Source organism: Schistocerca piceifrons, chromosome X, assembly GCF_021461385.2.
Source record: "Schistocerca piceifrons isolate TAMUIC-IGC-003096 chromosome X, iqSchPice1.1, whole genome shotgun sequence".
Taxonomy (NCBI): Eukaryota; Metazoa; Arthropoda; class Insecta; order Orthoptera; family Acrididae; genus Schistocerca; species Schistocerca piceifrons.
In genome coordinates this window covers 739,212,807-739,228,516 of record NC_060149.1, presented here as the reverse complement: position 1 = coordinate 739,228,516, position 15,710 = coordinate 739,212,807, and the positions used below count along the sequence as shown (strand labels likewise).

At 41.5% G+C, this 15,710-nt stretch overlaps 1 protein-coding gene across 1 annotated transcript in view; it reads right to left on the bottom strand.

The window, feature by feature from the left end:
• LOC124723102 overlaps positions 1-15,710 on the bottom strand; it is a 52,792-nt gene that overhangs the window by 21,669 nt on the left and 15,413 nt on the right. The gene's annotated exons all lie outside the window — the stretch shown is intronic.

Sequence of the window (15,710 nt, the reverse complement as noted above, 5' to 3'; positions counted from 1 at the left end):
ACCGGGGACGGACATCTGCCAAATAATGGTGTACTACACAATAATTATTGGTCAAACGTGACAGAAACGTTCATAGTTAATTACAAATAAATTAACTGTCGAAGGATAATGACAACTATAAAATCTATGAGGACAGTTTAAACGAACGTACTATATTCACTACGGGTGGAAGGCATGGAAGGGTGTAATCCAAGGACTAGAACACAGTAAACGTTTAAAGGCAAAACATGTCCTTAAAAGTGGAATAATAAAAAGCATTTTACTCTCATTATTGTGTTAGTATTACGTAACCGATACTGTTTCGTGTAGGGGCTGCTGTAGTTGTTGTATAGCAATTAGTGCGGCAGTTTAAAATTAGAAAAAATTTACTTAGACCTGGAATCGAATTCTCTAACTCTTAGCATACCGTCGGGAAACAGTACTCACTGCATTAACCGTGCAACACAACCAGACAGTACTGAATGAAGACACTCGTCGTACATGAAGTTATAATGTTGTTAAATTGCCTTTAGACTTTTCCACCGAAAACATGGACGGGACGAAATTTTGTTAGCGTCCTTTCTGTACTGTTGTGTACTAGGAATCGCGCTGTTGCAACCGCATGCGTGACTTTTGGTTCTCACTGTATATCTAGACGTTTTCAAAATACAAGTGTCTGAATCTACACTGACGGGAAAAAAACGTTACACCGTAAAGCACTAGACCCATATTTGTTAAACTTAGAGGTAATTTTAATCACGTAACGAGCATGAAACGGTTAAATTTCCACTACATTCAGAATCGATATCTATCGTCAACATCAACATGAGTTGTGGCCACCTGGAGAAACGAATACACTCCTGTACTGGTTGAGCCAGGGACTCGAACAGCTTCCGAATATTATCTTGGGGAATTTCTTGCTATGTCAGTCTCACTTCACCTCACTGCTGGCTGAAAGGTGATATTCCAGACATGCTCTATGAGTGACAGTCAGGGGAAAGGCAAGGCCAGTCGAGGATCCGTACATTCCACAAGGCGTTTATGGTGTGAACTGCAATGTTGGGTTTTGCTTTATCTTTCCGGAAAATGTCGTTTAGTACCCTGGTCATGAAGTGGATTCTTGCTACATACCAAGGAGCATTCAATATCCCATCAACAATTACCAAGACAGTTCACAATAATTTATCCATTTTAATCGCAACTAAGCTCCGTGGCTGTGTAATATATTATTTTAATAAATTCAGCTACCGCCATATTGTTATGTATTCTTATTTAAGTTAATACTAGTTTCGGGCTTTCATATCTCTTCAGTTAGCGTAATATAGATTTGAGTCTTCGTGCAGTACGTAGTTACAACATCTACAGCAAATTGGACGCTATAACTGCCCTGTGCAAAATAACAACTTTACTTACCTACTACGCTTCGCGAGTAGTTTATTTACGACGTATTGCTGTCGAGGTGTATTTACATTCTTCTCTGCTTGTTGTTATTCCGATCCTCACCCTTATGGATGTGGCGCAAACTCTTTTGTACTTCCGTTTAGCACTAAAACAGCCTTGTATTCGCCAATCTTTGTTTACATCCGAAAACAGATCTATCGTCAAAGATTACATTTTACTTACAAGCAGAGTAGAAAGTAAGTACAGCAATACATCGTAAATATACCACTCGCAAAGTGTAGTAGTTAAACAAAGTTGTTATTTTGCACAAGGCAGTTGCAGCGTCCAGTTTGCTGTCGGTGTTTGTTTGAACCATGTACTGACTGAAGACTCAAACAGACTATCGCTCAAAAGTCTTTAACCATTAGTAATTTTGAGGGAAAAATGCAAATGAAACCAGAAATGTTAGAAATACTCATAATTCAATTTTGGAGTAATCTTTTATTGAAACCAAATACATGAAGTCAAATTTTACTCTCCTCAAAGTAGTCTCCTTTGGCTTTAATCAATGCTCTGCGTACGCGAGGCATTCTCGCTGTCGACATCAACAGAGTTTCCTCGGTGATATGCCACCACTCCTCTTGCAGTCTGGTCGAGAGGTGATGAACGTTGGTAATAGGTCTTGATTTAACTACTCTATCAAAGTGATCCCAAAGCATTTCAATAGGATGAGGCGGCTGTATCATATTTTTCAATTACTTCTTCTTTTCTAAATTTGCCAAATACGCTTTATACAGTTTTTTAACGTGGTTAGGATCGTTATCTTGCTATAGGACGAATCTCTTGCCAATGAAACGTCTGCCACGTGGATTTGCATGGTAATCCTCTCTCTTTATCGTTCCGCTTATTTGCTCAACATCAACAGTCTTACCACTTCCAAAACATCCCCAGACCATGAGGGAAGCCCTTCCATGCTGTAATGTTGGAGATACTCATTGGTGTAACATTCGTTATCCTGGCAAAAGCCGAACAAACTTGCGTCGCTTTGTGCCAAAGACCTCAAATTTGGTTTCGTCAATGAAAAGTACCTTTTTCCACTGATTTACTGCCCAATTTTCATGTCATCTTGCCCAGTGTAGCCTCTTCTGCCTATTAACAGCCGTCAGTAATGGTTTCTTAGCCGCCACACGCCCGTTAAGGTTCACTGCCTGGAAACGTCTTTTCACTATACTTACACTCATCCGCTTTTCCTTATTATGGTTGAATTGTCCTTCTAAACCTGGCACTGTTTTGAAGTGATTACGTTTACTTGTGACCACTATATATTTGTAATCACTTTTTGATGTGACATTTGGCCTACTCTTTCGATGTCGGCCCATATTCTGGCCAGTATCCGCATGCCTCTGCAAGATATAATGGACGAAATACGTTCTTGACGTGCTGTTTGTCGCATTGTAAGACCGGCTCTACGTGAAGACACAATTGCAGAACGTTCCTCTGTTGGAATTTCCTTTCTTCGCCAAATTTTCGATGTTTACACTGAGCACTCACACAAGTTCACTCTTTTATATCTCGTGCATAACTATATACCCCTTTCTTACCTGTAACCCTGTTTACAGATTTGTTGACGTCCCATGAACGCCTTCTAGTGAGGAAAACTAATATTATGCCACCAAAATACAAAATTAGTGGCATGCAATGCTTGGAATCTGAACAGCATACCGACGGAAAGTTATGTTTTGAACGATTCCATTTTTAAAAACGTGGAACAATTCTCTTAAACGTTATGTTGAGCATGACATTGAGGAAACTACCTTTTTTGTCTTCCTTTCAGGGCGTTTCGAAAACTTTTGAGCGATAGTTTATGAATTATGATAATGGAAGATGGGTGAAAGCCCGAAACATGTATTATCTTAAATAAAAATAGGTAACGAAGTGGGTGGTTTCTATATTTACTAAAATAAGAAATCAGTCCTGTTGCCCCTTCCAATATCTCCCCACGTTGTAATTCCAGGAATTGGAAACGTCTTGGTCTCGAGAATCGCTACCTCCAGTGGCGTTTCACCATGTCGTGCACAAATTGGTTGGCGTTAATTTATGTACACCACTACACTCGAGAAATGTCTGTCGGCGCCAACAGGGTGTCTTCGACCTCACCTACAAGCGTTAAGGGCGATAGGGTACACATGAAGAATTATTTTTATCAATGAACATATCCTTTCTAGCTCGTCACTTACGAGAATATATAGGAGAGAAGTAAGTTGTTCGTGAAACGGAACACACTGTAGTTAACTTTTAACTGTTTTGATACTTTTGTCTTACGAGTTCTTTTCATTTGACCTTTTAGATCGAGCATAGGTTACAGATTGTTCGAGCTCACCGACTTGAACATGTGTTATTATATGGTGGAGCGCAATTAACGATACTCTCGGGATATCAAGATTCGGAACATGGGTTCGACTCTGGATGGTGAGAGTAGGATGCACACAGAGTTTTTACCGTCTGTATGAATTCTGTGGCCCGTAGTAAGGCGTAGATTAGGTAACCGCTTGGAAATTATGGAAGAGTATAATGCACACATGTACCAGCTACAGAGGGTCAGGCAGTATCGTTTACGCGAAGGTACCAAGCTTATAAGGAGGCTCAGAACGGAGTGTCTGAAAACATTCAAATCTGCCGGCCGGTGTGGCCGAGCGGTTCTAGGCGCTTCAGTCTGGAACCGCGGTTCCGCTACGGTCGCAGGTTCGAATCCTGCCTCGGGCTTGGATGTGTGTGATGTCCTTAGGTTAGTTAGGTTTAAGTAGTTCTAAGTCTAGGGGACTGATGACCTCAGATGTTAAGTCCCATAGTGCTCAGAGCCATTTGAACCATTCTGAACATTCAAATCTATTATAGTATGAGTTGAGTAAATTTAATTCGTATCAATTTTTTTTCATTTGTACCGTGTGTGTTGGTTGTTGGGCTAATAGTTATAGCTATGGATGGGGGTCTCTGTTATCTCTCCTCTTAAGTATCTGAATTAATTGTACCAACTATCATTGTTCAGTAGCAAACCACTCGACTGCTGATCTCCTGTCCCAGACGTCGGACTTTTATTCTTACAGCAAGTATTTCACCGCTTAGTGAAAAATAGATTAAAGGGACAACACGGAAGCTAGAAACCAATGAAATTCAGTATCATCTAGCAATGCATCTATTCACAAATGGATACATAAATGAGAGGTACCCCTGTCACAAGTTTCCTAACGTATCACTCTTAATAAAGTAGCCACTAGACGAACAAATGGACTTTCTGTGGGATAAGTCAAAAGAATAAAAGTTCACGCAAATATTAATGTCTTCATAATAAAGACCATTCTCTACAGAGAGCGCAAAATGAATTAACATGAATCATTATAACAAAGAAGCAAGCTATGGGTCAAGAATGCGGTCACAGTAACAGGAGTCGAACAATAGATCTTACCACGATAAATGTCAATTTCCAGCGCCGGTACCTCGCGGCGTAAATATACGACAGCACAGACGCAACAGTTTTGGCTCTGAGCACTATGGGACTCAACTGCTGTGGTCATAAGTCCCCTAGAACTTAGAACTACTTAAAGCTAACTAACCTAAGGACATCACACACATCCATGCCCGAGGCAGGATTCGAACCTGCGACCGTAGCGGACGTGCGGTTCCAGACTGTAGCGCCTTTAACCGCTCGGCCACTCCGGCCGGCCGCAACAGTTTTACTTGCAGCCTGCTTCGTAACTGCAAACAGCACAGTCAACCTGCGTAACACAAGGCTGCTCCCAAAGAAATGGAACATAACACTTGACACAAAATAGCGGTAACTGCTGCACGATGAACCTCGCGACGTCGACACTATTAGTAACTGCAACGAAAAGCGATAAAGAGCTGCTCTCCGAGCTATTTGAAGACTCGTTCGACGAGCTGCATTGCACATTCGCGGTATACGAAAAGATCATTTTGGCCACCCTAACAATAGTTGGATTTGTTAACGTACCGCTGTTCTGGCCGTCTGGAACGACCGAGTTCTTGCCTTCAAGTTGGGTGTTCCGAAATGGCGCGGATTCCCAGATGGCAGGAGAATTTTCATGTCTCCGTCACCATGTGGCTTCAAGGAGCATTCGAAATAACGGCCAGGGAAACAAGCTGGATTTCGTCATCTTGAGCGTCCCCTATATTAAATAAACGGGGAATGCCAAAATTATCCTGCCCCCTGCAACCGATGATTCTCCATGTAGACAATAGCTCTGCAGCGCCTGCGGACCTGGGAAAACTAGTTTAGTAGTAATAATTGAGTATTTAAGACTGACGACTTGTTAATCAGTTGACCGACTGGACTCTGTTTGGTCTCAATTCACTCACAGTTTTATTGGGTGCTCGTGTCTGTGATCATAATAAAATGATTAGTTTTATTACTCTCTCTTCCATTGCGCTGGGGCTGGTCTGGACAGATGCTCTAGTCTCACCACGTGCGTAATGTGCTTGACAGTCACTGTTACACATTCTCAGCATCTGACAGACGCTCATGCGCCTAACTCACACCGTATGTTAAGAGGAATACGTCTCTTAGCCAAAAATAATCTGTGTGTGACCTATCATTCCGCCAAGTTTTTCAGTGAGGCCCAGAAATATCCAGCGACCACCGGAAACTCTACACGATTTTTATCAAAGAGTATCATCCGTAACACTGCTTTAGACGTATTTTCACACTTGTAGACTGACTCGTGGTAAGAATAAGTGTAGCTGCCCGAGGCAATTTATTTACACATTTTGAATGTTGAGAATATTCCAGATGAGAAGTTACTGTTTTTCTACTGTATGTCTAGGAAACAATAAGGCTTGTCCAAAACATAACGAATATCTGTCTACGGTGGAACTGAGTATTGCTAGGCACAGTTTAATAGAAACATAATACAGAGTGGGGCAAATAAAAGTGGCCGAGAGAACAGAGTTCCAGGGTACAAAGTAACACAGCAGACGAAAGGAAATACAGGACTAACCTGACTATAGTAGATGCAGAAAGTGATCACCATTCGTCTCTTGGCACTTTTCGGCTCTGGTCAGCCCGGACGAGGACCCATCCTGTAGATGTCAGGATTATACAGAAATCGTTCGGACTCGGCGTGCATAAAATGGAAAATAGTTCTAGGTTTAAGGGTCTCTAACGATTGGCAGGTTATACTGGATGAGCTAACAAGTACGGTCAGACGGCGAGATTTTCTGATTGTCTACAGTTGCCATCATTGTTATCTACTGAGTTACGATACATAATGATGGGACAACTAATAGACTACAAAATACGAGGGATATGTCTTATTCAGCAATATGGGAGCGGAGGTTTACTCGTTTGTAGAGCAGTGTAGGTGGTAGTCACTGGAGCACCTGACAGTGAAACCGAATGCTTATGAAAGCAAGCGCTCTGGAGCACGTTGTTCGCCTCAATTTGTTACTCATATAACTGGAGCTTCACGGCAGGTACACTATGTGACCAAAATTATCCGGACAACTGGCTGAAAATGACTTACAAGTTCGTGGCACCCTCGATCGATAATGCTGGAATTCAATATGGTGTTGGCCCACCCTTAGCCTTGATAACAGCTTCCACTCTGGCAGGCGTACGTTCGATCAGATGCTGGAAGGTTTCTTGGGGAATGGCAGCCCATTCTTCACGGAGTGCTGCACAGATGACAGGTACCGATGTCGGTCGGTGAGGCCTGGCACGAAGTCGGCGTTCCAAAATATCTCAAAGGTGTTCTATACTATTCAGGTCAGGACTCTGTGCAGGCCAGTCCATTACAGGGATGTTATGGTCGTGTAACCACTCCGCCAGAGGCCGTGCATTATGAACAGGTGCTAGATCGTGTCGAATGACCACACCGTAACAGCCGGCCAGTGTGGCCGAGCGGTTCTAGGCGCTTCAGTCTGGAACCGCGCGACCGCTACGGTCGCAGGTTCGAATCCTGCCTCGGGCATGGATGTGTGTGATGTCCTTAGGTTAGTTAGGTTTAAGTAATTCTAAGTTCTAGGGGACTGATGACCTCAGATGTTAAGTCTCATAGTGCTCAGAGCCATTTGAACCACACCGTAACACCACCGCCTCCGAATTTTACTGTTGGCATTACACGCGCTGGCAGATGATGTTCACCGGGCATTCGCCATACCCCCACCCTGTCCTGGGATCGCCACATTGTTTACCGTGATTCGACACTCCACACAACGTTTTTCTACTGTTCAATCGCCCATTGTTTATGCTCCTTACACCAAGCGAAGCGTCGTTTGGCATTCACCGCCTGGTGTGTGGCTTACGAGCAGCCGCTCGACCTTGAAACCCAAGTTTCGTCCTCGCCGTAGCTCGCAGTGGTACTCAACACAACAGGATACAGTAGTCCACTCACCTCATAGCAGCCCCACACCGAATCCAGGGGTATTGTGCGGTTCGGCCCCCAATGGATCCCTCTCGGGAACGTTTCGCACCAGACGAGTGTAACCCCAATGATTGCGTGGTAGAGTAATTATGGTGTACGCGTACGTGGAGAAAGTGTTTGCGCAGCAATCGCCGACATAGTGCAACTGACGCGGAATAAGGGAAACCAGCCCGCATTCACCGAGGTAGATGGAAAACCGCCTTAAAAACCATCCACAAACTGGTCTGCACACCGGACCTTACCCTAATTCGCCGGGCGGATTCGTGCCGGGGACCGGCACTCCTTCACGCCCGGAAAACAGTGCGTTAGACCGCACGACTAACCTGGCGGGCTAACTGTCACAACACTTGCAGTGGATCCTGGTGCAGTTTGGCATTCCGGTGTGATAGTCTGGATAGAGGTCTGCCTATTACACATTACGCCCCTCTTCAACTGTCGGCGGCCTCTGTCAGTCAACAGACGAGATCGATTGTACGCTTTTGTGCTGCACGTGTCCCTTCACGTTTCCACGTCATTATCACATCGGGAACAGTGGAACTAGAGATGTTTAGGAATGTGGAAATCTCGCATAGAGACCTATGACACAAGTGACACCCAATCATCTGACTACATTCGAAGTCCGTGAGTTCCGCGCAGCGCTCCATTCTGTTCTCTCACGATGACTACTGAGGTCGATGATATGGAGTACCTTGCAGTAGGTGGCAGCACAATGCACCTAATATGAAAAACGTATGTTTCTGGGGGTGTCCGGATACTTTTGATCACATAGTACAGGTGCATTTCATAACACAGTGACACTGTCGCTTATGTCAGAAAAGCATAGCAACATCTTCAACGAAAATAATGTACTTTATGAAGTGGTTACCTGATATAGATTATTCTGTGTGGGAGCCGGCCGCGGTGGTCTCGCGGTTCTAGGCGCGCAGTCCGGAACCGCGCGACTGCTACGGTCGCAGGTTCGAATCCTGCCTCGGGCATGGACGTGTGTGATGTCCTTAGGTTAGTAAGGTTTAAGTAGTTCTAAGTTCTAGGGGACTGATGACCACAGCTGTTAAGTCCCATAGTGCTCAGAGCCATTTCTGTGTGGATATTCTGTCTTCAATAACAACACTTTCTAGGCACGTGCACTGTGGAACGTACAAATGTAAGGATCATAATCATCTGGATTCCCAAAAGCACAAGTTATAGTTTCAAAAGGCGCCGTGAATTCTACGATCTTCATCAGTATTATTTCTAACCGTTGCATCCTTTCGTTGCTGGTATTTCCAACCTCAGTTTGACCCCCTCCATTGATACACAGCAATTGTCTACACAATACAACAATCGTACTACAGTAATTTGAGAAGAATTATGTTGAATTCCAGTTCATATGCTGGCCATCAGATTCACTTAATATCTAACATATCTGATGTGAGATGTCATTATCAACATCTCACAGCCCACGAACGACTACAGCAAAATTTACGAGAAGTGTGTAAATAGATATCTGACGTCTAGTGCTATCTTAGTACTGACATTGTGCCATGAAATTTAAGAAAATTCCTGTAAATAAGAACTGCAGCTTTACCATGTAATAAAGTTGGTCAAAGAAGCTATTAAATGGAGGGTCTCTATTACAGTATTAGACGAACGCTCTAACAGTTAATTTTCTTTTTTAATAAAAGGAAAACAATAATATACAAGTATTAGGATTGCATATAGAGAATTTTCCAACTCTGTAAGTGGTAAAGCAGTTAACGAGAATGTGAACATACTGTTACAACAGCAGTGTTGCACAGAATTACATCATACGTAGCAGCAGCTCCACAATCCGATTTCGTCATGTATACATAACAGACAACCGTGAGCTTATCGCAAGACGTTTTGTGTGAATGGCTCTAATGAATCATTTGCCAAACTAGCAGCTTGGACGGTTGTTCGTACTTTTCAGGGTGGCCTAATACAATACATAAGCCGCTGAATAGTTGAACATTCGTTGTATTGTTCATAGTTTTTGACAGCAACTTCCGATCACAGATTTAATGATGCACAGCCAAAGATATGTGGTGATGTACCATGTTTGCTCTTAAGTGTTATGATGGAAGGACACCGACCTCAGCACAACAACAGTCTACATTTCGTATAATCACAAAGGGTGTGACAGCGTTGAGCGCCACACACAAAAGGTTTCATGCATGTGGCTGTATCCAAGGTGCCTAGCTACATGACTACCGCACACTACCCGAATCTCTGAGAAGCATTAGAAGTGGCATGTCACGTTGACTTGTGATCAATGTAAGGCAGTTTCCTTTCAGGAAAGAGATCTCTTTTATATGGAACAGTGACAGCAAATGTGCTTTGATCTTCCGAGAAACCAGAACTCGTTACCATATATCTACCATCAGTGAAAGGTGTGCCTTCTGAAGAGACTGTCTGCGTGGGGTGGGTTTAGGTGGATACACAGAACGCTATACCCACGAAAGGAAAAAAATCTCAACACCAAGAAGGAGTTGTGCGACAGAAATGAAAATTGGTAGGCGTGTTTCTACATATGGCAACAAAGACGCCATTATCAAAACCTCACTGTGTTTGAAGAAGGTCGTGTAATAGGGCTACGAGAAGCTGGTTGTTCTGTCTGCGATACTACAGAAGAATTTGGCAGTAATGTACCCACTACACAGGGTGTAAATTTTAAGTTGACAAACCAGAATAACTCGAAAAATAAGCTTCGCACGGAAAAATGCGTAGAATCCAAAGCTGATTATTTTCGAGGGGGACATCTGCTGGTGCTAAAATTAGCCCGCCACCCCAACCCCCTGGGGGTGGGGCGGGAGGCAACTCTAAAATGTCAAATGAGAACCTCCATTTTTTATTCCAGAATCAGAGTCTACATAAAAAATACGTACATTTTCTCTTAAACATTTGCTTTGATTCTTGATAGTTGGCGCCGTAATTCAAGAAAATCCATGTACTCATTTTTGGGTAAAAAATGGTTAAGGATGAATAAAAAATACTTATTTACTTCGTAAATTTTGATTCGCGAAAACTAAAACTCTCCCTCTTTCCCCATAGGGTGGGGTTTGAGAGAGAGAGGAATTAGAGTTTTACAAATGTTGACCCAAATATTAGTTTTTTCCCAACTGTTTGAGTCAACATTTGTAAAACTCTAATTCCTCTCTCTCAAACCCCACCCTATGGGGAAAGAGGGAGAGTTTTAGTTTTAGCGAATCAAAATTTACAAAGTAAATAAGTATTGTTTATTCAAAAATGGTTCAAATGGCTCTGAGCACTTTGGGACTTAACATCTATGGTCATCAGTCCCCTAGAATTTAGAACTACTTAAACCTAACTAACCTAAGGACATCACACAACACCCAATCATCACGAGGCAGAGAATATTGTTTATTCATCCGTAACCATTTTCCACGAAAAAATGAGAACATGGATTTTCTTGAATTACAGCGCCAACTACCAAGAATCAAAGCAAATGTTTAAGGCAAAATGAACGTAATTTTTTATGTAGAATCTGATTCTGCAGTAAAAATTGGGAGTTCCTATTTGAAGTTTTAAAGTAGCCTCCTGCCCCATCCCCAGGGAGCTGGGATGGCGGGCTAATCATAGCAGCAGAAGATGTCTCCTTCGAAAATAATCAACTTTGGATTCTACACATTTTTTTCGTATGAAGCTTATTTTCCTAGTTATTCTGGTTTGTCAGCTTAAAATTTACACCCTGTTTGTGATTGCTGGCAGCGGTCTTCACGAAAATGTAGGCCGCAAGAAGACCGGGCTCCAGACGACCACGTGGCACTACCGACGCAGAAGACCATCGTGTTCGGCGTATAGCTCTGGCGCATCGTAGAGCACCAGTTGGCACCACAGTGACGCAGCGAACTGTTACAAATCGATTACTTCCAGGACAGCTCCGACCCAGGCGCCCTTTAGCGTTAATTCCTCTGACCCCAACCCACCACCATTTGCTATTTCAGTGGCGTCAAGTGAGAGCTCACTGGATGTTTGCGTTTCCTGATGAAAGTTGGTACTGCCTCAGTGCCAGTGATGGTTCTGTGTTGGTCAGAAGGAAACCTGCAACCAACCTGTCTTCGTGCTAGACACACTGGACCTACACCTGGAGTTATGGTCAGGGGTGAGATTTCGTATGACAGTAGGAGCACTCCTGTGGTTATCTCAAACACCCCGACTGCAAACTTGTATGTCACTCTAGTGATTCGACCTGTTGTGCTGCCATTCATGAACGGAATTCCAAGGGGTGTTTTCCAACAAGATAACGCTCGTCCAAATACCTCTGTTGTAACTCAACAGACCCTACAGAGTGTCGACATATGGCCTTGATCTTCTGGATCACCAGATTGTCTCCAGTGGAGGCCATATGGGACATCATCAGAGTTCTGCATATTAAAATCCATTCAACAGGGTGCAACTTTCCCGTAGTGGTAACATCGGCCACGTCTGTTTCAAAACACAATAGCTGCCTTACAGTGCCCTTGCTTGTTTTCAATATTAGCCAGTGCATGGTAAGACTACTATTATGGTTTGAAGCAGATGTGGCAGGTGTTATCACTACAAGAAAGGAGCATACTGGAGAATGGACGTTAGTATGGATCAGTGAAACAGTTCACTCAACGCTCAAAAAGCAATGTGTGCTGCCCAGAAATTGTGGTCAGTATTCGAAATCAAATTCCTATGCATTACAAACGAGGAGCTAAATTACGAGTTATATAAGACACATTTGGAACTTGGAAACACCATTAATAATATTGATGTTATCTCCCATCTGATCTACCCGAAAGCCACACAAAAACTGCTGTACAAAGAATGGAAACAGTTCATCGAAGAAAGATTAGTTAACTCAAGAAACTTCAGTCACCACACAATAACTCTAAACACAACCAACGAACACACACACACACACACACACACACACACACAACACACACACACACACACACACACAAATTCTACCGAAGATTAGTAAACCTTACAGTTACACAAATAAACCCATTGGAGAAAGGATTAAAATATAATGAAATTTCAGAAATAGCTGAAGATTACACAGGGAATCTAATTATAAAAGCAAAAAGTATGTTGGCAAGGGGACATAGGAGAGAAACAGAAATGGTAACTTCGTACTAACTAGAGAACTAGTAAAAGAAGAAATCCATAATATCGGAGCCAACACGAAGAAATAACAGCACAAAAACAACACTCAGAAAACTTAGCAAAAAACTTCAAAATGAATATGTCATCATTTGGAAAGCAGACTAGGGGTAAACAGTAGTACGTATAGACAAATAACAATACCATAATGAGACTTTCACTCTGCAGCGGAGTGTGCGCTGATATGAAACTTCCTGGCAGATTAAAACTGTGTGCCCGACCGAGACTCGAACTTTAAATAACAATACTTTGAAAAAACACAAGAATTCATCTCCCAAAATAACGTCACAAAATTAAAATCAAACCCACAAAACAGATTCCAGGCAAAAGTAAAAAACATTCAGAAAAATATAGATACCATACTGTATAACACGAATGAAGGAAATCTGACACAAATGAATCTCCCTCTTACTGTCCTCAGAAGCCTACCAAACATTTAAAAATGGAATCTCCCTGCGATGCCGATACTGCATTTCAGAAAAATCTCCCACTTACAAGCTTTCAGGACATATCTTAAAAGCAATATTTGAAAATTTTGAAGTACAAGAAGACAGACCCGTTAAAAACGTCACACAGCTAATACAACAAATAAAAGATATAAAAACCCAAGACACAGCAATACTCCCGTCATCTGATGTAGAAAGCATGTATTCCAACATACCAGTACCAGAAACAATAGACATCGTAGACAAAAACCTGTAAACACATAGTCAACTCAATGAACAGATTAATGAAATGCTCATATTAATATAGCTCATAACAGAACAAAATTACTTCCAATTCAATAATGAATTTGATTTACAAAAAGATGGATTACCAGTGGGTTCCGCAGTTTTAGGAGCCTTAGCAAATATTTTTATGAACCACATTAAACAGATCATTTTCAAAAAAAACAGTAGCAAAAGAATACAACATATTATATTGATTCAGGTGTATGTATGACATCCTCTGCTTAATAGATGAACCACAAACCACAAAAACAGAAAAATTACATACTGACAGCAACAAAATGCATAAAAATGAAAAATTCATAATCGAAAGAGAACATAATATCGAAATTAACTTTCTGGATATAACAATCAAAGAACGAAACAATAAACATACATTTGAAATTTACTGTAAACTCGCAATGACTGACATTCTCATTCCCCAATCATCAAACCACCCACACTTACAAAAGCAAGTAGCACTTCGACACATGCTCCGTACACTCAACACAGTGACACTCAACAAAGAAAACTACCAAAAAGAACATGACATAATAATGCAAATAACCAAAAACAATGGTTATAAATGTAAACAACTCAATTAAAAATACAATAAAAGCATATAACAAAAAACCACAGTCAACAATACAACAGGACCAAACACAATCACAAACACTCAATACCGTACCAACTACACCGAATAATCAGGAAAATATAAGAGAAAACATAAGAAGGTACACAATGACATGCATACACCAACTCACACATAAAAACACCAACATTTTCAAAATAGAAGGCCTAAACATAGCATGCAAACAGATAGTTCTATTCGAAAATACATCCCAAAACTGACAAAAGAGATAGATGTATACCAGAAAACATGTACACATCAATTACAGTGTAACATCTGTGATGGCAGATACAAAATACAAACAGGCAGCACATTTGATGTCAAATACAGAGAACACATGAACGTCTGGAAGGGTGGGACAGACCACCCCTCAGTTGTAGAACATCTAGAATAACACAATCAAAAACTAGCCGCCAAAGAGAAGACATGAAAATAATTAGAATCAACAATTAAAAAAAACATCCCAACCTTGTAAGAAAACCGCCACATGCAGAAAACCAAAACAGAAAAGAAAACCCTGTTTAATTATGAAGTACACATGACATTGTTTGCAATAATAGATAAAATAATTAAGTGACACTCCAACAGAGGCCTATTATCGTAATAAGAATACCACCCAACCTCTTTCCAGTCACTTGTCCATAAATCCCCGACAAAACGTTCAAGCCAAATCTCAAATCAGCTGAACACCAAAACTTTCAACCCCTCTCTGACAGATAGTACATTCATATTCACACACACACACACACACACACACACACACACACACACACATATGTGTGCGCGTGTGTGTGTGTGTGTGTGTGTGTGTGTGTGTGTGTGTGTGTGTGCATACATGCATATATATATATATATATATAACACAGACAGAGAGAGAGAGAGAGAGAGAGAGAGAGAGAGAGAACAAAAAAGAAATGAATAGACGTTAGTTTTCAGAATATATTTCGTTAGGTTGTAAACGTATGTTTACAAACCAAACGGGATGAGTCACAAAATAAGCACACAGTAATTACGACCTTAAATCATAGTTTTTGGTAAAATATCTACAACTATAGACAGAAGACTAATAGTGCTCCACAGCAATGAGGACAAACAATACGAAAATTGTGAAGAAAAATGTTCATAACGTGAGAACCTGCTTATGTTTCGTAAGTGAAGTTACAGTGCGACCTCCAGCGTCTGACCAGATAAGAGGAAACGCAGATGCCAACTAAAAACGCGGAAAACTATAAGAAATCACTTATTACTTTTCAAAAATGAGACATGAATAATAATCCATAAATATCGCATGTCGATACAAAACTGTATCATTCTAGATTCCACTGAAGATACGTTAAAGTAAAAGGCGAAACGCGTCTGGAATAAATAAAATACATTGCAGCAAGAAAAGCAGGTTTCTGTTTACAAAACTAAGAGAGTCAG